This window comes from Melitaea cinxia, chromosome 2 (assembly GCF_905220565.1).
Source record: "Melitaea cinxia chromosome 2, ilMelCinx1.1, whole genome shotgun sequence".
Taxonomy (NCBI): domain Eukaryota; kingdom Metazoa; phylum Arthropoda; class Insecta; order Lepidoptera; family Nymphalidae; genus Melitaea; species Melitaea cinxia.
Genome location: NC_059395.1, coordinates 15,423,282 through 15,448,127, shown reverse-complemented (window position 1 = coordinate 15,448,127; position 24,846 = coordinate 15,423,282). Strand labels below are relative to the sequence as shown.

The window sequence follows — 24,846 nt, the reverse complement described above, 5'->3', positions numbered from 1 at the left end:
TATGGATTTCTCTTGTTATTTCTTAGTAAGACCGATAAGAATGCCATGCAATGAATAAAAATTGCAACGCTTCCTTATTTGCATTGGAAATTCACTTGAAAACAAACCGCGCCAGATACGTTGTATTCTTGATTGCATCGTGACATCGGTTTAATCAATATTCTATTCGTACTAAAATCATTTTTTTTATTCTTAATGTAATAAAAGTACAACCCTAGTATTTTATATTTTAAAACTATGTTTAGCGCCTTAAATTATTTATTTACAAAAAAAAAAATTATAATAATTGTAAAACTCATCGATGACACTGTGTCACGCTAGTTTCCAAATTTCGGTAGCCTGTCTAACAAGTCTTCCTTGTGTCTTCTGTTGAAATAATGAACTTATTTGACAGCATTGAACCCCGATTGAAAAGAATCCTAGATTCTGACCTTGGCCTAACAAGGTTGCAAATGAATGCTATTTTCGCTATGCTTCCAGTAGTTGTGCAGTACAATATCTCATATTACGAGCGCTGTCATCAAAACGATAGTTCTGTATCGCACAGCGATATTTAGCGTGGTTTCCGGCGGACGTTGCGCGCACGCCGCCCGTGACCACTGCGTGCACCGTGTACAATAAGTACATAGTTACAATTATGTGCTTACTACAAAATATTTGTTGCATTATGTTTACATTTTGATTTATTATGCATGAAATATTTATCCCTAACGTACAAAATTAGTAGCACATTATAATACAAAATTAAGTAGTTGGTACAAAATTACAGTAGGTACTTATACTATTTATTCATATATATTTTTATTATTTAACTTGATCTTGTAAATTCTGCATACTTTTTAAACTTATCTAAGCGTCCAATGACAAGCCTAAAATGTAATAACTAGGAATACCCGTGCGCAAAGTCGCGCTAAATAAGTATAATAATAGTCAATCATGTTGACGTTGTTTCAAAATTAAAGCCGTCATATATTATATATATAATTTTAGTAATAAATTAATTTACAAAAACAAAATCAATAATAGATTTTTAGATGTTGATGCCGGTAGAGCAAGCATTTATCTACAAAATGATATATTATTTATGTGGAGTAATTGTGAAGTATCTTCTCAAAAGGAAGGCAAACATCTCAAGCTTAACGTATTAATATATAGATATATGATAGTTTTAAAAAAAAATTACAAAACTAATATTGTGTGTCCTTACGATTGGATTAGCTACCTCTTGACTCAATCTCTACTTAATAGCTTGTAAAGCTAATATTGGCACATAATTTTTTTTTTTTTTTATGTCACTAGGTCAGCAAACAAGCGTACGGCTCACCTGATGGTAAGCGATTACCGTAGCTTATAGATACCTGCAACACCAACAGCATCGCAAGCGCGTTGCCGACCCACCCCCAGTGGAGCCCCCAGGAGCTCTGGTCACCTTACTCACCAACAGGAACACAATACTGCTTGAAAACAGTATTATTTAGCTGTGATCTTCTGTAAGGTCGAGGTACTACCCCAGTCGGGCTGCTCCATATTTTGAGCAGGAAATTCCTGCTGTGCCCTACCAATATAAAAATAAAAATGATATAATCATCATTTTTATAATGATAATATAAAAATGATGCTCTTCAATGCTTTTAAAAATCAACTAATAACCCAACTCGTATATAAAGTAATGACATGTCAACATGACGCGACGTGCGACCAAAGCAGATGTTCTTCAAACCCATTACCGTTATTGCTTCGGTTATGGGACGTATTGGCGTCTATGGAGTTATAGCGACACCATGTTTATACGCATTTAAAGGTGTCTTATGTGTATTTTACAATTTAGAAACTTGCAATCAAATTTTTTTATTACTACTCTAATTAAATGAGATATCGCTTTTATTTTTTAAGCAAAATATATTCTATGAATATTCTAACATAAAACGGACAACTAACAGTTTTTTTTAAAACAGTCAAGCTCGGAGGCTTTTAATGAAGAAGCAAAAACATGTTTAACGCAGGTGGAACGAAATTTTCGTTAAGATTAATAAAAACAAAGTAACTAAACTAAACTGTAAGAAGTTACCCAATACAAAAAAAAACATCGTTGCACCCTAGAGGTGAACGACCTAATACCAATAAACTTCCACGTTGCTTGGTAGTTGGTACCACCAGTGAGTCATTGCAACATAATTATTGCAGTTCGCCGCGCGATACGGAACATTCGCAAGGGGATCCAGGAATTTTAAGTCATTTAAAAGAAAACTTAATTATGTTTGGTTTAAAACTCTGTACGGCGTATTTCTTATTAATGTAACTTGAATGTTTCACTTTTCATCGAAAAATTAATCACTCTACAAACACACCCTTAAAATCTGAGTAAGTGATGCTATCTTGAAGATAATAAATATTGTTTTAGACGTGTAACGTCCATATTAACGAAAGCAATAACGCCTGTACTCTGATAAGAGAGATAAGCTCGAACGAGGAAGGAACACAGTATGATAACATAGTGCCTAATATGTTATTTATTTATGCATATTTTATACTTACAATGAAATATTAATGTCATGGACTCTTAATGATACGTTAACATGAGCATTAATTAGGGTGAACCTTCTTGATAAGTCTATAAATTGTAGCGATTATTACAAAATTTATTAATGTGACAGTTAGATTCAAGTATTAGATTCGTATATTTAAATAAATAAATAGTATTTGCATAAAATATAGATGTATCTATATAATTAATATTATGCCTTTAAAAAAGTTGGTTTTATTAAAACTACGTTTTGAATAGACGAGGTTATTTTTAGCGAAATTGTTTAAATAAAGCCATTTTTTATATAACTATTCTATAAAGATATCACGTTCCTTTAAGAGATCGATTTCGAAATATCTTACATTACATTCAATATTATATTTTATGCCTGTCGCGAACAGTGCAAAATACAAGTCAGCTTAGCAAGTTTTATGGGGTTTGAAAATAAAGTATTGGAACGTTCATAACATGAGCAGAATAACATTATAAAAGTGAGCATCTGCATTTAAGGATTCTGGAAGTCGTAATTCATTTTAAAATTTTGTTTAAACTGCGTAAAAAATACGTCGTACAGAAATACTGAATAAAATTTAAATTTAACATCGCTTATTTAGATACCGATAATCTTCATTATTTTATCAGCATTATCATTTTAAAGTATATTTCATTTAATTCGTTAACGCAAAAAAGTACATTGCTATTATGTTTACGAAATCAATAGAAACCTACCCTAATAATATAATCTTATTGTACAATCTTTTCACTTCGCTAATGCACAAACGTTTTCTTCTAAATAACACTGGCAGCTTTGTGTATCTTAAAAAATAATTATGCCTATCATAACACATAGCATCTTTTGGACATGACACAACGCCGGTTACAAAGGCGCCATTAGCATCTGCTCTTAGCAGAACAATTAGTGTGTAAGTACTATCTACCATTATGAATAGTTGAATAACAATGCGGATCAAAAGCGGCAAGTCATATTCAAGATGCTCTTGTTATCTATGATTTAGCAGTTATTAAGATAATTAAAAATAAGGCTTAGCGTGTACTATTTGTTTTACTAAAATTAGCAATAAATATGGATAGCTTTACGTACTGTATTCTATTTATAGCCATTATGTGAACAAGGATATAGTTTTGGCATTTCTACCTTCAGAAGCATCATTAATTTTGCTGAATAGTGAATAATAAGTAGTCTTTGTATTGAACCTCAATAAAAATTGTCGAGATGCCAACTTTTAGCACGCTTTCTTTATCGGTTTCTGTATGAACCGAGAGAAACACAGACATTTTCGAAATTTATTTTTTCTCTTTCACCCCCAAGAAAATATCGATTTTTGAGACATCATTCATATATCTTCGCGGTTGTAAGTTTAAAATGACATGGATATAGATTTCATTTCAAGAAAACCCGTCACTTTATTCAATACTGATGTTTATTTAACGATCATTATCAGGAAGCTCCCAGCAGACCAATATTTTGCTTACGCAATACGGTTTAACGAGCTCTTTTGCAATACAAAATGATGAGATGCTATTTTACGTAGAGAACATGGTAATAAATTGAAATAATTTGTAGACATAAACCGACATATCATTAACCCAGGTATTTTTAATAACTTTTTATAATTAGCAAGTATCTTACCAGAATGTACAGCGACGTCATCATCAACGTCTAAATACCCTCGGCGTATACTGAGAGGGCTGTTTGCAACTTGTTCTTCGTTCTTCTTAATAAGTGCTCCAATAACTTCTCTTTCACCACCGTGATCGAAAATAAACTTATCATAGTCATCAGTTAAATCAGTCACTATAGTATTATTATCAAGTCCTTCTTCAATATGTCTAGTAGTTATACTTCTAAGTAATGAATTACTTCTTGATAATTTTGTACTTCGTGATCGTCGTATGAAATTAAGTCCTGACATTTTTCCTGGACTTTTATTTGGACTTTCAGGTGTGACGGTAATTTTAGGAGCCTTGAATATCGAAGTCGAACTACTACTTCCTCTTATAGGTGATGAAGCATTCAGATTTTGAGGCAAGGTTTTAGACTTTTCTTTAGCCGGAGTAAGGAGTTTAGGAGAATCAGGAATCAAAGATAAATTTGAGGTACGTATCGGATGTTTAGAAGGTAATCTTGCGGTTATACTTGACGTTGAAGTATTAAGCCTGTTTGCAGATATACATGCCCCTAGCGGTGAATATATTCTATCATATCGTTGTTCAGAGGATGTAGTTCGTAATCTTGGCTTTGAATGTCTAAGAAGAGAACTCTCTGCTACAAGTTTGGGACTCATAAGATCACGCTGATCTTCTCTCGTTAAACCTTCACTAGAATTCATTCTAGAAGACAAGGGTCGTCGATATCGACTTTTAAGAACTACTGCGTTAATGTCACTTTCTGTTTCTATAAGCGAAAGATCTCCATGTGATGGTCCTTGCAATCTTCCAAGCTCTGTATTTCTTCGCTTCGGTTTTATACGAACATCGTCTAAATTTTGCCCACATAGTATAGCGTCTTTTTCCTCGGGCGTCAAAGGCAAATAATTTTCAAAACTTTCGAACAATGGCACATAAAATACTGATCGGCGCCTTCCCTGTTCGTCGCAGGTGGCCGATGAGTTCGGTGACAGGGATCGAGACATGGTGGTCAGACTGGAATGGCGGAAACACGCCAATTTATTCCCTTTAGCCCATCGGACCGTCGCTTCGCCGCATCACTGCAGCCATTCGTTTCACTTTAAACAATTTGATACTAAATTATCCATTTTTGAATACATTAATTAAATTTGTATCACTTTAACAATATTTTTATTTTCACATTGCACTCATTTTAATTACTAAATACCTAAAATGATAAAACACATTAGAATATATACCCACAGAACATATTCGAGTCGAGAGATTTAAATTGTAATATGAAATAAAAACAGAAAGTTGTTACAGGGTGGCAAGTTACAAATATTTATTGATCGCGGTAAAAACAAGTACTGCGAGTTTCACTTTATCACGAGGCGATAAGATTATATTACAAAAGTAACCAATCAAATATCCGAGTCCAATGAAGGAAAGAGGTCATGTCAAAATCATAAAATACTTAATCATTATTTTTCTTTTTTTTCAATCAGTTCCTTTTTTGTTACTACCTAATCAAATACGCATTCAGCAGTCCGGTAAAAATTATATTATTTAGTTCACTTTACAATAATTCGCATAGAGCTAAAAATGTAGATCAATAATGACAAAAAGATCATATAAACGTCAACGCTAATAAAACAGCAAAAGATTCTTATTAGGCATTAACATTTTGGAAATATTATGATACCGAACTTGACTGTCCACACTTTCAACATTTTTTCTTTGGATTATATTTATCGAGGAATCGTAATAAAATGTAAAAGATTTCGCATAAAAAGCACAGGAGCGGAAAACTTAACATAAATGTGTGTCATCTAGACATTGTAATATTTTTCATCTAGACTGTGTTATGATAATAAATAATTACTGAATAATTATTAGTTTGAGAAATAAATGACATTAGGTAAAGACATAGATAAAGATAAAATCAAAAGATCTTGATAAACATCAAAGATGGAGTGTGGTTGCTGGGCACTTGTGACACTTTATTTCAAACTCAAGATCAGCGCGGTTCCGTCCGTGCTCACGTACAGCTTATAAATTTACAAAAAGACTAATATAAAGTAATATTTAGAATCGAACCAAGAACAGACAAGGCACATTAAGCAAATAAAGTAACAAAGTCATCTGCTTCATAATATTACTATAAACAATGTTCCTAAGACCTGTACCAATTACCAGTCGTACGTGAACTGTTGAGAGCGTACCTCTAATTTTATGTCTATTTGACCGGGTTACAATAGTTCACAGTTCCGTATTCATACAAAAGTAAGTTGCATGTGATGCGAATCGTGTGCAATTCACTTGCAAATAAAAAGTGTCCATTGAGAATAAATTTTAAAAAAGTAGTCTCAATTTTTTCTGATCTCTAGTTTTGGTATCCGGGAACCAGTAACAATTGTTTTTGTCGTTATTTTCAGTTATAAGTAAAGTTTCAAATTTTATTTTTATTCTTAAAAACTTCACAAACAAAGGGTATTTAACAGTTAACTGGCAAAAGAAAGAAATAGGTAAATTTTACTCCTTGTTTCATAATTCACTCGAAAATCTGAGCTAGAGATTATTCGTGCTTTTTATTACTTAAGTTAAGAAATACATTGAATTCCTAATATAAATAGAGAATAAACTCCATATCTAACTTATATCTGTATTGACACAAGTATAAATACTTAGTAATAATAAATAATTATAAAAGCACATGTGTTGGTTCGGTGAGAGGAGCGGCAGTCGTGCTAAATGCGAACATATTTAAAGCAACCACATTCACCCGTATATTAATTAGCAAGTGCTATCAACAGTTAATTACATTAACATAGGTGCGTATTTACTTTACGACTGTTTTATTATTATAATTATATGCACACAAAAACTTATTAATATTACACATTTATAAAGTCATAGCAAAATTGAAATATAAAAATAAAAAATAGCATATGCCGCTATTCCAATATTAAATATAAACTAGACTAACATATTGCGTAATATTAATTTACGATAACGAACGTATATTAATTATTATTTTTTTTATGATTTTTATCATCCTTGATGTATGCCAGCGATTCTGAATTTGACGCTGCCTGTTTGTCAAAAGCAAAAAATAATAATCTAAAACACGGCAATTTCAGCGTAGATTTAAACGTCTTTGTTGTGTATTCAGAACGAAATAAAGCACCGGATGTCGTGATACAGAGAGATCCAAGTAGTTATATAGTGCAAGACGAAACGGAGCAAACAAAGCTTGCGGAACGAATGTTGTTAACCCGCCACCGCTTAAGAGAGCATTTATAAAATGTGTTCTCACACGAGCATTAGACAAACACTCAATCAACTAAATTAATCTTTTTCGTTACATAATACAGATCTTACTAAACCTCCACGTTGACCGTTTGGGATATTTTAAGAAAGGTGCAAACGAAATATGATCAAACTAAATGAAATAATAAATAAACTAAATGCATCCATTTGACTTCATTAGATTTGAATGCATTCATACGATGTAATGATGGATGTAATTAATCCCTACACAGACTCATTTAGAGCACTGGATTCTTAATTCAAAAGGGATAAAAAAATAATTAACGGAACGGAGAAAGTATGCCTCACTCAGTACGATTAAAAATAAAATGAGAGGAGAAACTTGATCCTTCGTGGCGTTGAAGCAGTCGGTGGCGTGACTAACGTGCGCAATCACGATTGAAGGCAACGCAGGTGATCGAGAGTGGAACCGCGTCCTAGGTCCTTCAACTTGTGACTTTATTATTAGTAAGAATGTAGACATGGAAATCATAACATTTACTACTTCCATCTATATAACTAAATAAGTAAACATACTTTCCAAATATTATCTGCGTATTTACTTTTATATTAAAACTGAAATGGAATAAAAGCAAAATTATTAAATAAACGGTTTATAAGAAAGATAGATTACGAAACAAAAGATTTAGCTAAAACAAAAGTGCCACAACATGTGGAACATTAACTATCAGCTCATATCCCGGCCACAATATGTCCGCTCCAAGTGTACGAGGACGAAAATAAACAACTGATTGTGGCAGCAAGGAGATATTTTTCACACGCAATCCTCGCAAATTATTCAAGGGAATTATGAACGTTCTTTACGCCACGGTCGTTGAGTGGAATGATAAATTCTACGCAATAATGTACCAACCCCTGGCGCCGTTATATGAATTTTTATAGGACATTAAATGTGTTACATTTACGCTACTTCACCCCTAAAACGGGAGTATTAGTCATTTAACCGTACATTATGACTGTTAGCATGCAATAGAAGTAAATTACAGAATTATTTAAATAAATGTTAATGATAAACCCTTTATTGACCCTCGGTACCAAATGTGGTTTACCAACAACAATACTTGCGAATTTTTGTTAGATAGATATTCGTAAAGGTATTTCGACCGTGCAGGCTGAATAACGTATAGATACATACATCTTAGAATATTTCAATAATAATTTTTTTATTTTTTTATTTTTTTAAGTCTTATTTAGACTAGCTCTACATAATATAATTTTATTACATTTACATAATGAAAATATGCGACATAGTCGTCGTCGTCGACGCGTATGTCTAGCTTCTTTGCTATAATTGAAATAAAACTAAATTCATGATTTATTTATTTCAAGATGAAATTTCTGTATTTTGAAAGATAATTTAATTTCATCTTATGATATTAATACCTTTGGTTTTTTGTTGTATACTATAGATATAATTGTAATATCCAAATATGTGGTCAGAATAAAAGAGAAAGGAGACTTGCGAATACGTTGACAAAGCCAGCCCTGCGGTCACCAACCCGCCTGTCCAGCGTGGTGACTATGGGCAAAACACATGAGTTCGCGCCATTTTTGGCGTGAACTTGTGGAAGCCTATGTCCAGTAGTGGACTGCGAAAGGCTGATGTGATGATGATGATGTGATGACAAACGAAGTTTTTCTACCGCGTTTATAATAATCGTGATAGCGGTTGCAATGCCTTTGTTAACATCGTAAAAAATCGTTTTACATGTGATTGGTATGAGAGACATTTTATATTTATAATTTTCTGTAAAAATTTAAGTAAAACTGCAAGTGTCTTGAAACTTATCATGTATAATATTTACGAAAATAATATGTATCCTATAATAATAGTATATTTCACAATTAAAATTATAGCTAGCTCTACCATAACTAATTTTCATGTTTATTACAATAACCTTTAAAAACTGACTCTTGTTCTTATTAGCATTGTTGAAATAACAATTAACTCGAATTTACAGTTACAAATCACAATTCAATCTAATTATCACTGCTAAAACATCGTTCGATTTCACGATACTGAATCGAGACTAGACTAGCTCTGAGAACTGGAATCTATTTCTAAATCCCACGTAGATGGGAAGTTTAAGCTTCGATTTCAATACAGACGTACTATTTTGTCTCTTAGTAATAAACAGTGTTCGGCGGATGCGAGCATATATCCCTTCCTAAGCTGGACAGACGAGTTTCCTAGTCGGATACAGGTTCTACGACCGGACCCGCATGGCATTGCTTTATTTAGGTTTATTCGAACAAGATTATTCTCTTGACATAACCATCTCACGAATAATGAAACGGAAATGATCAGCGACTTAGTGATTAGTGAACAACGTTTTTATACGCATTGGTAATTAAAGGAAACTAAGATAATATCCTAATGAGTAACAATCGAAAGAATGAAATAAAAAATATGAGAGGCTTTTGTTTACGTCCTACAATATATACATATTTTATCAAAGTGATAGTTTCGACGGCTCATGTTTCATTTTTATTACGTAGAAAAATATACAAGTAGATATCAAATATGGAAAGCGCCACTAAAAGTTCCATTTTGTTATCAATTCCGGCAAGTGGTCACACAAAAACACATTTAGTATATTAATTCTGTAAAATACCATCTAAATTAGTTTCGTAAGTGCAAATTAGTGATAATGAACTGTTAGGGGGAACATTAATCAAGCTCAGGCAAAAGGGATAGAACTAGTTAATGTGTCAGAAGTTCGAATCACGCGAATGAAGGCTATCATTTAGGTGAGCAGTCTTAAGCAATAATACTGCGAGTAACTTACTTCTGTAATTTAAATTAAGTTTAAATTTTTAATTTAACTCTAGTTTTTATATATCTTTAACTGCATTAAAATTCCAATTATTTTTGAATCATTAAAATCAATACAAAATTATTCATTGTAAGTTGGATCGGTGAGTAATATAAAAGCTCTGTTCGAGTCCCGTTAAGGAAAATACTGTTCCACGATTGACCTGTATTACACTTATCATGAAGCCGCGCATAATTATAATACTGGTCGGTTTTATTACGGAACCTTAAGAAGTATTTACAACTCGACTCAAAAACAAAACATAATTATCTTACACTATCTATTATTTGGGCAGATTCTTTTACAACAAAAATATATACCTAAACATAGAAAAAAAAACTTTATAGTAAACTGTAGATTAATTTTTTTTATAGGTAATTAAATATAGGCTTCTTCTGATATAGAAAAGGGTACACGTTCTTAAACGATACAATATATTTAAACTAAATGTACACAACAAAAAACTGAACCAAGTTTGCCTTAAAACATTATTCTTAAGTTCAATATGTTAAGTAACTATAGAAATTAATGTATTTTTACGACACGGCTCTTTTTATGGTGGCCATCATTATCATTAAAGATTGTATTCTAATTAATCCTATTTTTAGTTATTTGTTAACATAGAACACTAACTTAATAATTATTACTAATATGTACAATACTAGCGTAATTTTTAATGTTTCGAGAGACAAGCATAGCTAAACTACCTTTGTTTCACAAAATTCATTTCACAATAATAACTACACAAAATTGTCCTACATTTACCGGCACGTTGTTATCTGCTTCAACGACAAAGTACTCGAGTTTAGGTACAATGCAAGCTCAACCAAGAAAAGGCTGTGACTATCAAGATCAAAGAATCGTGTGAGATAAAATGACGCAACGTCTAAGAGAAATTTTTGTAGAGAAGAATCTGAGGTCAAATAAACAGAACGAGAATTTATTCAAAATGATGCAAACACAATAATTATGAACGGAATGTTTATGTGTAAGCTATTACTTTACTATATTTATACAATTTACTACTTTAGAAGTTTAGTAACCTATTCTTATGTTTGTATAGTGCAACCGTACATAGCTGATACTTCTATGTAAAGAAAACTGATTTCATAATTATATCAATATAGTTAGTTATATTATATATTTTTTATTATAAAGTTATTTTAAAACATATATGTTTCTTTAGTCGAATATTTATTAGAATACTAAGCATCTTAAATATTTTGTTTTTATGATTTCTGTTAAAAAAATATTGCTAATAAGGTTTTTTTGTAGAGACCGAGGTAGAACATAGGTTATTGCGCAATAAAGATTTTCATCGCAATAAAAGCTTTGTCAAAAAAAAAAAAACATTGAAGGCAACCGTATAAGTACAACGTCTCTTTGTTAAAGTGCTATGAGTTTTGCTTTTGTCTGTCTCTAGTTACAGCTAAATTTTATTATTAAAAAGTACTGAAAACAGTCATGATATACAATAAAATAATCAGGATTCTAATACCAAAAAAAGTTGTGGAGTTATTGGTAATATGAAAACGATTAATTATAAAATTAAACATATTTATAAATAAATTAATTTAAAACTATATTAAAACGATATAACAGCGTTTTAAGTATATTTAAAAGATATGTCTACGAATAATTTTAAGTACCTAAAAAAATTGTACGCAATATGAGAGTAAAAGCCGGTAAATATTATTTAATATGATAATTCATATAACTGCAGTGGCGAGTTGTAAATCCTAACACATTCACTTTACCAAGGTCAAATGCGTTGGGACGGTTATTATTATTTTACTTATCATAATAACATAATATGTAAATAATTGATTGCTAATGCTACGCATTTGTTTTACTGTAGCCCGCTTGGAATATAATGTGTAAATAACATATATAAACGAATACAAATTCTATATACGTGTATATGAGGAAGAAATCGCTACAAAGATATGGGAAGCTCGTAATAATATTTTATAGTGATGCCTTCAAGTGTCGATTTCGTAAGATCGAAACGAGTTTTAAATACATGAGTGAGGAATGTAAACTATGTAAATTGAAGCTCTTTATGTATTTAATTTTGCACGGCTACATACTTTTAATTGAAATACAATTTTAAATGTAACAATATTTTTTAATAATAAATATTTCAAATGTACATTTCTTGAAATAATTTTGAGATACGTAAACTTAAACATGCGTACATGAAATGAAGGAAAAGTTAGCAATAGGTACATTAAACAATTTACATTGTTACTATTATTATTTCATTTTTTTTTTATTTTTAGTTAAATGAAAATAATAGCAATGACTAATGAACTACCTAATTGTAGTAGTATGACGAAACCATTGATTCCTCAAACTTATTTTTAATTATTTAATGTTCTTACAACTCTAAATACGTGTTTACACAAATATCGAATTATGTTCCATTAAAATTATTTGTTTAATGATCTCATGATAAAATTGAATTGTAAATTAGTTAAAAGAGTGTAAATAAAGATAAAATCATAAAAATTGAGACTCATTTGAAATATCTATGAACACCACTAGTTAATTAGACGTCTATAAAATTTAATTTGTCGATTAAATTTCAAACTATTTTCATATTTTAAAAAATTCACAATCATTACCAAAATTTATACGATGCGAGTTTATCGTCAGACACTAAAATGTTACGTAATTTTTACACTATGTAATTATAAAGAAACACACACAGTAGTACAATATGTATAATTATAAATAGGAGATGGAAAAGAGACGTAACAGTTTGGACGACCATTGCAAGAAATATGACAACTTATCTAACAACAGACAGTAGTCAGATGCATCTGGTCGTATTAATCATCGTAATTTGTTACCATTTAAAGGAAACGAAGACCATATTGTTTGACATTCAGATAAGCTTACTTCCTGTCAAATGTTTTACGTTGACCACCAATGTTTATGATAATGCAGCGTACATGTTAAATTTTATGTACCTATACAAATAAGCGTAGATAAGAATTAAATGAATATAAACATAAATACAGTTACTTATAGAGAATAAATGCATATGATGATAAAAGTACATTCATTCATTTTGAAGCATTTTTTATTATTGTGGAAAATTTTTATTTAATTTTTTAGTAACTTTTTTTTTGCTTTATACATCTGTGAGCAAGCAAATAACATCAATAGATATAAGTTATTTCATACATTATATTTTGCAATAATAAGGATAAAATAAAGTATGTTTACGAGACTACACGAAAACCATTTTATGTCGAAAGCGTTCAGTATTGATCGTGGCTCTCCTCCTAGGACAAATTCTCCAGTTACCCTGACAAATGAAGCGTAAAATGAAGACAATGCACAATCATTTACTCGTCGTATGCGCTGTTGCACATTGATTTCCTAACGCTTTTAAGTTGTGTTCAAACGTTTAACCACAGATTTGACTGTTTATTATTGCTTGCGGATGAATACACACTTATGAAAAAGATTTTACGCACTAATAAATCACACGTATTAACTGGACAACGTAGGTATCATTAAATGTCATTTACATAAACAGGAAAAGTGTCCAGATGTTTCTGGAACGATAGCCCTGCCCTTACTTTTAAAATATTCTGATGTCTAAAGCGGACGCTAGTATGCAGACATATGACCGTAAATGTCATTATGCCTGCGATAGACGCGTTAATTATACAATAAGTTAGGGAATAATTGTATTTGCTCGCAAACGAAAAAAACCGACTTCAATTACATCGACAAGTAATACAACGTAGGGAGACGAAAATTAGAAAAATAAATACGCGTTATCAAAGATTACTCAAAAAGTTGAAAGTCGTGTGTAAATATGACCACACGATAAACATCAGCTTTCGATTAAATTAAAAGTGATCAAAATTGGTACACCCAGTAAAAAGTTATGCGGTATAATACAACGTAGGTCGACGAAATAATAGTCAAGTAAAAACGCACTATTTGATATAATTCGAAAATGTCGAAATCGGTCCACCCAGTCAATAGTCAAATTGAGAACCTCTTCCTTTTTTGGAAGTCGGTTAAAAACTAGGAGCTATGTGAGAATAACACAACTGTTGGCTAAGTATTGATATAATAAAAGTAACTTATATATGGTATATTTGACTTATCTTTAATTTCCTAATTAAATCAACAATTCATAAACATAACAAGATTTTAAAATGGGTCTAAATTGAACCCAATTTTTTAGACAATTAATTTAATCACATGGATTTTACAAGCAGTTACGTCAAAAAAAAAGAAAAATCTCAGAAACCGTAGACCATATGCCGTAGAAGCATATTAGTAAACACGAAAAATGAGTGAAAAGGTGAATTGAAATCACCTGCTTAGTATGTAAAGTGACACCTGCAGACCGACAGATGGCAGACAAAAAATATACGACCCTCTGCGCCCGGAAACTGGCATATGAGAAGCGAAACTCGTAACCCTGCGATATTTCTACTCGACGGGAATACAAAATAAAAGAACAAGTATATAATATAAAAAAATATAACTAAACCTTTGTCGAAGTTCCAACCTGCTGTTGTACTATAATCCCTTGTGTAAGAGTTTATAACATCTTAAATGTCGCATTAAAAGAAGCTATCTAACACAATTTTAATGAGCTGATTATGATATAATACTCATATTTATCGTTTTGAGTTTCAAGCTTCACACGCGTTTTGACGTGTGTTCGACAGTTTATAATTGATAATTTTATGATAATAATTTCGGGTGCAAGTTACAATTTATCTAAAAGAAAATCAGTAATAATTAAAGTCTTATTTACAACTTAGCATTGTCTAGTTACTAATAATATCAATTCTGACTCAAATGTTTGTCTGTTTTAATGACCGTGGAATGCTTTTGTGATTACCACAGCTTCGTTAATTAAGTAATTTGCCACAAGGGTGTATTTTTGTACAATACCTCGATGAAATCAGAAAAATTATATCAACAACATAAAAACGACAAAGCATAAACATTATTTTTTATAAACATTTTATATCACTCTACCGATGCTTTAACCATAAAGTTGTCAAAAGAAAAAGGAGGAGCAAAAGTCGCAGAGCTATAGGGTCCGGTTTCCAGCGAGCAGGCCTGGAATGTGACCCACACGAGGACTCGAATCAATGACTCACGTGAACTTACTTTTTAAAAACCACGATTCAATGACTGTTAGAAAGTCCACCGACCGTGTGGGTGCTTAGAAAAACAATTACATGACGCCTACATTATTTAAAATTTACATCCCACGTAACTAAAGTATGTGACACTACTGTGAATAAATATGATATCCTTGCATTGTTAAAGTTTTGTTAACAAAATTCGTGTTATTTACAATAGACGTTTAAAATCGTCAAGGCTCTACAAAGTCATTATCGGCGACAATACAAAAGTAAATTGAAAATTTAAGATATTTTTGTACTCAATTATTTCTATAATTTAATCCCTTCCGTATTTGCTATGTAAATATCATTAGAAAATTTCTGTAAATATCTGACATTTCTGACATTTCTCGCGGTTAACGAATTAGCTATACTACGAGCATCTTCATGTTCAATAGGAAATATAAAGCAAAATATATTTTTAACAGTTTCGAAAAACAATTTGATTGTATTTTTTTTTTTTTTTTCGTGTATGTTAGAACATCGGAACTTTTAACTGGGTGGACTGATTTCGATGATTTTTTTTACCGAAAGGTGTTGTGTGTCGTGGTTCCATTTAATTTTTAAGATCTAACAAGTACTGTTCGAGTTATATCTAATAATACCTATTTGACTACTTTTTCGTCGACCTACGTTGTATTATACCGCATAACTTTTCACTGGGTGTACCGATTTTGATGATTTTTGTTTTTATCGAAAGCTTATACATACATGTCTTGTAGATCTATTCAAATTTTATCGAGCTCTGATATCTACTTTTTAAGTAACCTTTGATAACGCGTATTTACTTGACAATTTTTAGTCGGTTTTTTTTTTTTTCGTTTGCTATCAAACACTATTCCATCGGACTACAGTTACTGTCTTGAAATAAGCAAACAAACTCGTTAATATTATTTTATCGCTATAGATTATTTATTATTCTTCAAAAAGATATATTTTTTTTAATGGCGAAATAATTATAATAGGCGATTCTTTATTCAAGGATGACGCAGAAGCTATGCATTCCCTGACCGCCTGTCAAATAGCGCCCTGGAAGGGTGGGTGAGGAATTCTTGTGACGTTCCGACTGATACACATAAACACATACGGAATGTCATAACATTGTTGACCATAAATTTTCTATAGCATTATTTTTATTTTTAATATCATCTACGAATATTGCTATCATTTTGTTTTATAATAGCATTTTAACTTTGATAAATTAACATTTATTATTATTATTATTTAACTAATTATGGATAGGCCATTACTAGAATCTTTCGTGTGTGCTTTTACTAGCCTGTCTGTTATGTCAAGGGTAAAACAATATAATGATCTTATTAGAGAATTTTTTTTTTATTTTGTAGTCAAAAAAATATCTTATGTTTACTTTTGGTCCTTCATCTAAATGTGGCCAGCTTATGTCGCAACCATTGTCTCAACAAATCTTTTGTAATCTCGGTAGCTATTGTTCATTTGACAAAAGTGGGCTAGTTTCTTCTGCAACAAGTATTCCGCACGTGCAGGACTGGAGGAATCTAGTAGCAATACTAGTCTCATATTTTAAAAGAGATCATATTGTATTTAACTCCTTTTTTATACATTTTGAACATTTTACTTTTTTTATTGCATCCTTTTTGATAAAAAATTTGATCGTTCAGTTAGACAAACTTGTTTCTCTACAGACTAATATGTTAAGATAAAAATACCTAAACAGCTATATCAATGACATTGTCTCTACAAGTTCTCTTTACAGTCTCCTTTTGGTAAGTAATTCTCATTTTAAAAATAAATAATTTACCTAACGAAATGTAATGCTATTTATTAATTATTGATTGATCAAGTTGGTTTATTTATTGTTTGATAACGCCAAGAGTGGACATGAAAATAATAACATAACATGTAAGTTACGATATAAGTTATGTTTACTGGTAACCTTTGCTTTCAATATATTTTACTGTTAGGTACCTATATGTGTACAGTAGTGAACAAATTGTATAATATTATTTTATATTATTTGTAACAAATATGAAAATCTACCGACCATCAAATTTAACAACAACAAAAGTAACTTTTACAACTTATCCATGGGTATATATTCCAAAAATCCACTTTCGTTATGAAATAAAACACAAAAACACCAATAATATAACAACGTTTACTCACTTTCACAATATAAACAGTCAATTTTACATAAAATGTTGTTATAAGAGTCTATTTAATGTTTATTCGTAAAATAATTTCGCGTTAAGAATGCGCGCGACGAGTACAACACTCGAAGTCAACTAGTAACTTTGTTGACAAACGCTCCCGCTGCCATGTTTGAAACCTTCGGCTATCTTCGACTCGCGTCGGCTATGTTCGTAGTATCACACCACTCTTTCTCAGAACGAAAAGCTCGATGTTGGAGTAGACGAACTTACGTAGTTTGTCTCACACACATAGATGAAGTAAAATAATTGTGTTTGCTCGCAAACGAAAAAAAAACCGACTTCAATTACATCGACAAGTAATACAACGTAGATCGACGAAAGAATAGTCAAGCAACTACGCGTTATCAAAGATTACTCAAAAAGTAGTTATCAGATCTCAATAAAATTTTTATGTGACCATATGATAAACATCAGCTTTCGATTAAATTAAAAATTATCAAAATCGATACACCCAGTAAAAAGTTATTACGGATTTTCGAGAGTTTCCCTCGATTTCTCTGGGATCCCATCATCAGATCCTGGTGTCCTTATCATGATACCAAACTAGGGATATCCCCTTTCCAACAAAAAAAGAATTATCAAAATCGGTACATCCAGTAGAAAGTTATGCGGTATAATACAAGGTAGGTCGACGAAAAAAGCGTCAAGTAAAAACGCATTATTAGATATAACTCGAAAAGTAGTTGTTAGATCGCAAATAAATTTAAATGGGACCAATTGGCACACACCACCTTTCGATTAAAACAAAATTTGTCGAAATCGGTCCACACGGTCAAAAGTTCTGATGTAACATACATAAAAAAAAAAAAAAAAAAAATACAGTCGAATTGAGAACCTCCTCCTTTTTTGGAAGTCGGTTAAAAAAATAGATAATGCGCGGCCTTTGTTGTTAGTGAAGCCACAAAACTCGGCTCCTTCAAGTAAACACACGCGCTCACGCACACATATGCATCAAACTACGCTCATTTTCGTTAGTATCTCACGGGGCCTCGTACAGTAACTTTGCCTATAAAATGCCGTTCTTTTGTAATTAAATGGTGCAAAAACAATACCAAAGTGAACAAAAAGTCTGAAGAAATATCGTTTCACACGTAAGTACATACAAAACTTTATATTTTTTGTTATTCCAAAATTATATTCAGGTTATTTGGAACTTATAATTTCCATGCCCCGACATGACGTACCGAGGGAGTGTTACCAGTAATTCTTATTTCCATTAGCCCAAAATGCGGGTAAATAAATTGTAGGCAATCATAGAGAAATAATTAAGTAGAAAGTGGACATCATTATTGGTTTTTTTTATCGTGTGATTTTATGTTTTACCTAAATTGAATTCAATATGAATTTTTAACTCGTTTGTGTCTGTTTAAATTTGGGAATTAACTACTCATATTTTAGAACTAAATATCATGATTTTAGGTTTCCAACGAATATTTTAATAGGAGATAGATAGAATAGGAAGCTGCTGTGCGACTGAGCTGAAATGAACTACAACGACAGCCATCCTCATCTAGTGTGGTTTGTTCAAACCATTTTGATAAAGCTGACATGTACGGTACAAAACGTGGACTTCGCAGAGTACCATCACGTATATACTACTTACTACTAGGTATTTTAATGTTGAATTTTTTGTTCTAGGACCTACCGGATGAGTCTTAAATTAGTCGTTAACCAAGATTCAATCTTTGATACACCTAGAAAACATAAACTAAGAGAAAAGTTAAAAAAACAGGAACTTTATTTAAAAAAAAAAATGTAAAAAAATTAAATCATTACATTTGCCCTTCAGAGGAATCATCAATTACTTAAAAACGCAATTTTCATTGACACAGATTTATATAATTCATTAAATCAAAACATGGCTGCAATAGATTTATTTTACAATTTGAAGCAAAAAAGGAGTAAATATATTTAAAATTATAAACAGATTTTTATTTTCGCATACCCATTTTACCTATATTAAATTAATTGTGTTTAATCCCATTTAATAAAATTTTCAGGGACTTTTTTTAAAAAGTGTCAACACTTCACTCACTCACACATATTTAAAAAAGTGGCTTCACTTTTTTGTTCTAAGTGCGTTATCTATTCTTTTTACTTGATCTATGCTCACACAAAACTTTTTATATCAGTATCTTCTTAAAAATCAAGTCATTTGTTGTACATATGGGTCATCCCATACATTAAAAACATTTATTATTTTCATTACAATATAATAGATCATTTTTAATGTACCTATAATTTATAAGTGTAATAATACCTATAAGTTATATGAAAACAACATTGCTTTGTTAGTTTATCATTGCAGTAAAACATTTTGATATATGCGTAAATCTTCTGTTAACGTAATTAATTTTCCAGCTCTACTTCATTTTAATTATGTACTTTAAATAATAGATACACGATTAAAATGCAAAGAATGAAAAGAAGAAAATGCAAAAGTATATTACATAGTTAAAAATATATTATATGCTTATTGACTGTCATAAAACTCATAAAATAAAGTCTCTACATCTGAGATAGATATTTGGTATTAAATATTAGTGTTATTAAATATTTTATAATAAAATTTGTAATAACAATCAAATATGTGATTAATTGAATGACTGAATGAATCAATAAAATTTATTCATCAACTTTATTGTACAATGTTATTTATAAGCCACAATTTTCAAGTCATTTCATACAATTTTTAGTTTTCATTAAAACTAATCGAAGGTTCACATTAAGGCAATAAATAGAGTTCTCTTTACGAAAATTGCACAACGGTATCCCAAAACCATAATTTCTACATTCATTTAAAATTAATGCAAGACTTAACCTTTACAGAGTAGGTACATCCTACATAACTGTTGTGGTTAGAACAGAATGGAGGTCGTACGCAGATCTTTGCGGCCGGAGGGCACAACCTATATTTTCAAATATTACCATTACAATATGCCCTTTATGTGGTACATCATAAGAGTTAGCCAAACATCGTAAGTACATTGAATAAATCACGATACGTAGTCTCTTGGTATTACGAGGCGAATTGGACGTGAACCCACTAAACTGGTTCCGGTATTGTTCTGAACTTCAAACAGGCGAGAAGAAGACTTTATTGTTTTACTTTGTATATTTTAGTGCATCTTAAATATTTAAAAAATTAACTCAAGAAAATAAAAATTTAGCTTTGCCAGTTTTATCGATATTATCATATTTGGCAGTTAGATATGAAATTATTCATTGAACGTTTGTTTATATACAAATTAAATATTTAGTTTGCATTATTTACAGTTGGAGGTTTAGTTTGAAAACTTTGTTGTTTCTTAGATTTTTTCCGTTGATATAAAAAAGAAATAAAAAAATAAAAAGAAATTATTTGAAACATAAAACATTAAGTTTGTAATAATAATTGTGTCGGTTTTACGTTTACACTAAATACATTATAGCGCGCTCTTGCGGCGAGTAGTAGAACTAGCAAGAGCCAATATATTATGGTTGCCTGCTGTGGACTAAAGAGGGCGCAATTCACAGAAAGGTTTTTTTTGTTGAAGAGCATCGAGATGTTTAATGTAAATGTAAATGTCAATAAGTAATAATAATAAGTACTGAAGTATTAACGTACATTGCATAATTACGTATTTAAATCATAACGTGCAGTAACTTGATAAAAACGTGCAAAAATATTTAAGTTTATTAAGTAACTAAGTATATAAAATATATATAGCTTGTACTTCAGTAAAAAAATATTATTTTTCTAATACATACATCTATATTTTTTTAAAGTATAAATCATGTTATGCAAAATTGGTCTATCATTTCCTGTACACGGCATACATTTCACAAACGATAACACGGTGCCTATGCCAAAGGCCTTCCGGTTTTTTTCCAACCTTTTTAAAACAATAATATATTTTTATTCATTAGTAACTAGAAACTGTGACTCAGATTAGGGTGGAATCTGTGATGTTTTACCCTTTCTGTTCATCGTCTTTTCAATTCAAAATTCTTTCCTTAGTTCGTCTGGTAGAAAGCGCTACTAAACAATGAGAATGCTTTTTGCGTTTTTTGTTTTTTTTTTTTATGTATGTGAATTCATTTCTTAATGGTTTATTATATTATCTATAGTAAAACTGTACGAGTATGACGATAAAACTGAAGCTTACGGTGTTATGTAAGCTGTTTAAAAAAGTATGAATGGCAAAAAGTGTCGTTAGTCAGCTCGCTGGGGACTGATTGCCAAGAACGTGTCAGAATAATATCGTTATAAATAGACTTCCGAGAGTGCAATGTACGGGATAATTCAAGCCATCCACCTCAAGTATATATGTACATATGGACGAACTTTCCACTCTTTGTCATAGAATCAGTACCAAATTCTAATTATAATTAATTAATTAACTACAAATTTATTTATAAACATATCTCAATCCTTAAATGAAATTTAAACTGAGTTTTTCTTTAACAAAAAACAACTTCAAAGTATCATAAATCATATTACATGGTATCTCGACCGCTATTGTGGTTTAAAACAGCATCTTTAATAATTGTTTAAAAAGATTATTAACAAAACACGAGAAAGTTTCCTGGGAGATTTTGTATCTGTTCTTTTCATAGTGGTAAATGAATTCTGTAAAACTGACTTTCTGACTTATTTAAGATAAATAGTTCTTATTACGAGATTGAATAAAAGCTAAATTATTATCTGAAAATACTGTTTATGTTATCAAATGCAAAATTAATAGATTACAGTTAACCAACGTAGCGGAATCAATGAGTTATTGAAATAAACGGTGAAGTCATTAATGGTCTCATAACGTCATCGTAGACGAACCGAGAAATAGCATTAATTGCCTCTATATACCTACTAATTAAGATCCAACTTATTTTATATACGAGAATTTATGTCAATATATCGCTAGCCACCGTGACAAAATTTCCTGTACTTGTAACCTATTTAAAATAATAGCAAAATTCTATTCATTAAAATAGTATTGGCGTTGTGTAATCTCGATCGCATCAATCAATCTTCTTCGTTCCTTTTTTAATTTTACGTAACATTGGCGAAGGCATCCGAACTATTTTGGTAATATTGAAATCCATTAATCCAAATAAAATAATAAACAAAAACTAAAATCCTATTATAATATTTGTGGTTTTTGTAAAAACATTTACCTTAAAAAAGTGGGAAGATAGATTTCATAATTTGTGAAATTAGAACCGACTCTCAGAACTATTAAATTTCTGCTATGAAGATAGAAAAAGCTTCTTTTTAATGATTTGGAATAGCATCTACTGTGACGCAGACGTTCTTGACCTTGCAATGAAACTAGCCAAAGTTTCTTTTGTTGTCGTATATATACTACACTCATTTGAGAAAAAACACGAAATAAATTTATTTCAATTGTATAGTTATTATTATTACTTTATTGCACTCTTAAGAATTACAGGTAAGAAAACAAATACTAAAAAGACTGCAATGGCTGCCTTATCAATGATAGTGATTAACACATATTTATTATTAATAAAATTTTAACACAAAAATTAAACATAAAAAATGTTTCATAAATTACATGCAAGCAAAATATTGCTTAACCAAGAGTGCAATATTTTTTTTACAAAATTTTAACATTATTTAAAAATACGAATTATTTTAAAATTGTGTACGAGTATTATATTTTATGTTTGTACCTTTATTATTTTATATCAGAAAATATTTACATTATTTTAAGTGTATAATCTATTTTAATTGTGTCAACATATTACTAGCAGACTCGACAGATGTACGGTCTTGAAAGAACTTCATGAATGCAATCGTTCATAGAAAATTCAACAAAAAGCACTGGATCACTTTAGGCCTACTCAAGCGTTACTTACAATAGAACAGTATTCATTTTTAATACAGATTCCATTAAAATGATATCACGAACAACTTCCTAGTTCTCGAAATTTCATTCACCCTCCACACAATAGGGGAGCACAATGCCCCTCAACCCACTCAACTTCCGTCTGTGTGAATGTCGGATAAAACGCAGCCAGCAAGATCACATTCCAATGGCAAACTTTACTGATAAGGTACAGTGGCGATAAGGGTAAGATTTGAAAAGTTCCGGGAAATATTCCACAATCTGTAGCGGGTATATTAATTTTTGAGTTTAAAGCAAGGCTGCTCAAACTTTTTAAAAGTCGGGTCACACGGAGGACATGCGCCATAAAACCCCAATATTAAGAAATTATTGTTTAAATTTTTTATAAGGTAATATTTACTAAAAAAAACAGAGAATCACATGCTAAATAAAGAAAAAAAAAATCGAACTTAAGTAGGTAGGTCTATAGTAATGTAACTTGTAAAATATAAATCTAAGGCAAAATCGATGTTATCTCTGAGAATGTTTTTCTTTTATGTTTTTATAGTAGGCGACAAATTCAAAGTTAACTGTAACAACAAATCACAAATAAGCTCAGTTGATGATGAACGGAATTTATGTTTTACATATTTAGATCTGAGAAAACGTTTTTTACATACATGTGTTGAACTAAAACTACTTAAAAGATAAAAATTGTAACTCAATTGGTGGGTATTATAATAATCGTTCGCAGGCCATAGTGTGACCCGCAGGCCGCGGCCCTGGGGTTGAGCAGCCTTAGTATTAAGTATTAAAGCTTATGTTAATTAAGTAATATGTTGGTATGTGTGGAAAAGACACTGGTAATATGTGGAAAGACAAAGACAGGATTTAGGTAGTAGAATGTCTCTAAAACACGAGTAAGATGATTAAAAATGCCTTTAATATTTGTCTGTTATAAAAGAAAATTACATTTAAACTAATTAATATACTGCTTCGCAAAAACATAGTAATTTTTTTTTTGCATTTCATTTGAGTAGAAATATGAACTATTTTTTATTTTATTTACACTTCCAAAAAAAGAGGAAGGTTCTCAATTCGACTGTATTTTTTTTAAATGTATGTTACTTCAGAACTTTTGACTGGGTGGACCGATTTCGACAAAAAAAAATTTAATCGAAAGGTGGTGCGTGTCATTTGGTCCCATTACAATTTATTTGAGATCTAATAACTACTTTTTGACTGATATCTAATAATACTAATCGAAAGTTGATGTTTATCATGTGGACACATTTAAATTTCATCGAGATCTGATTACAACTTTTTGAGTAATCTTTGATAACGCGTATT

At 30.8% G+C, this 24,846-nt stretch overlaps 1 protein-coding gene across 1 annotated transcript in view; it reads right to left on the bottom strand.

The window, feature by feature from the left end:
- Positions 1–24,846, bottom strand: part of LOC123662040 (ras GTPase-activating protein raskol) — a 132,338-nt gene that overhangs the window by 15,231 nt on the left and 92,261 nt on the right. The window lies entirely within an intron of this gene.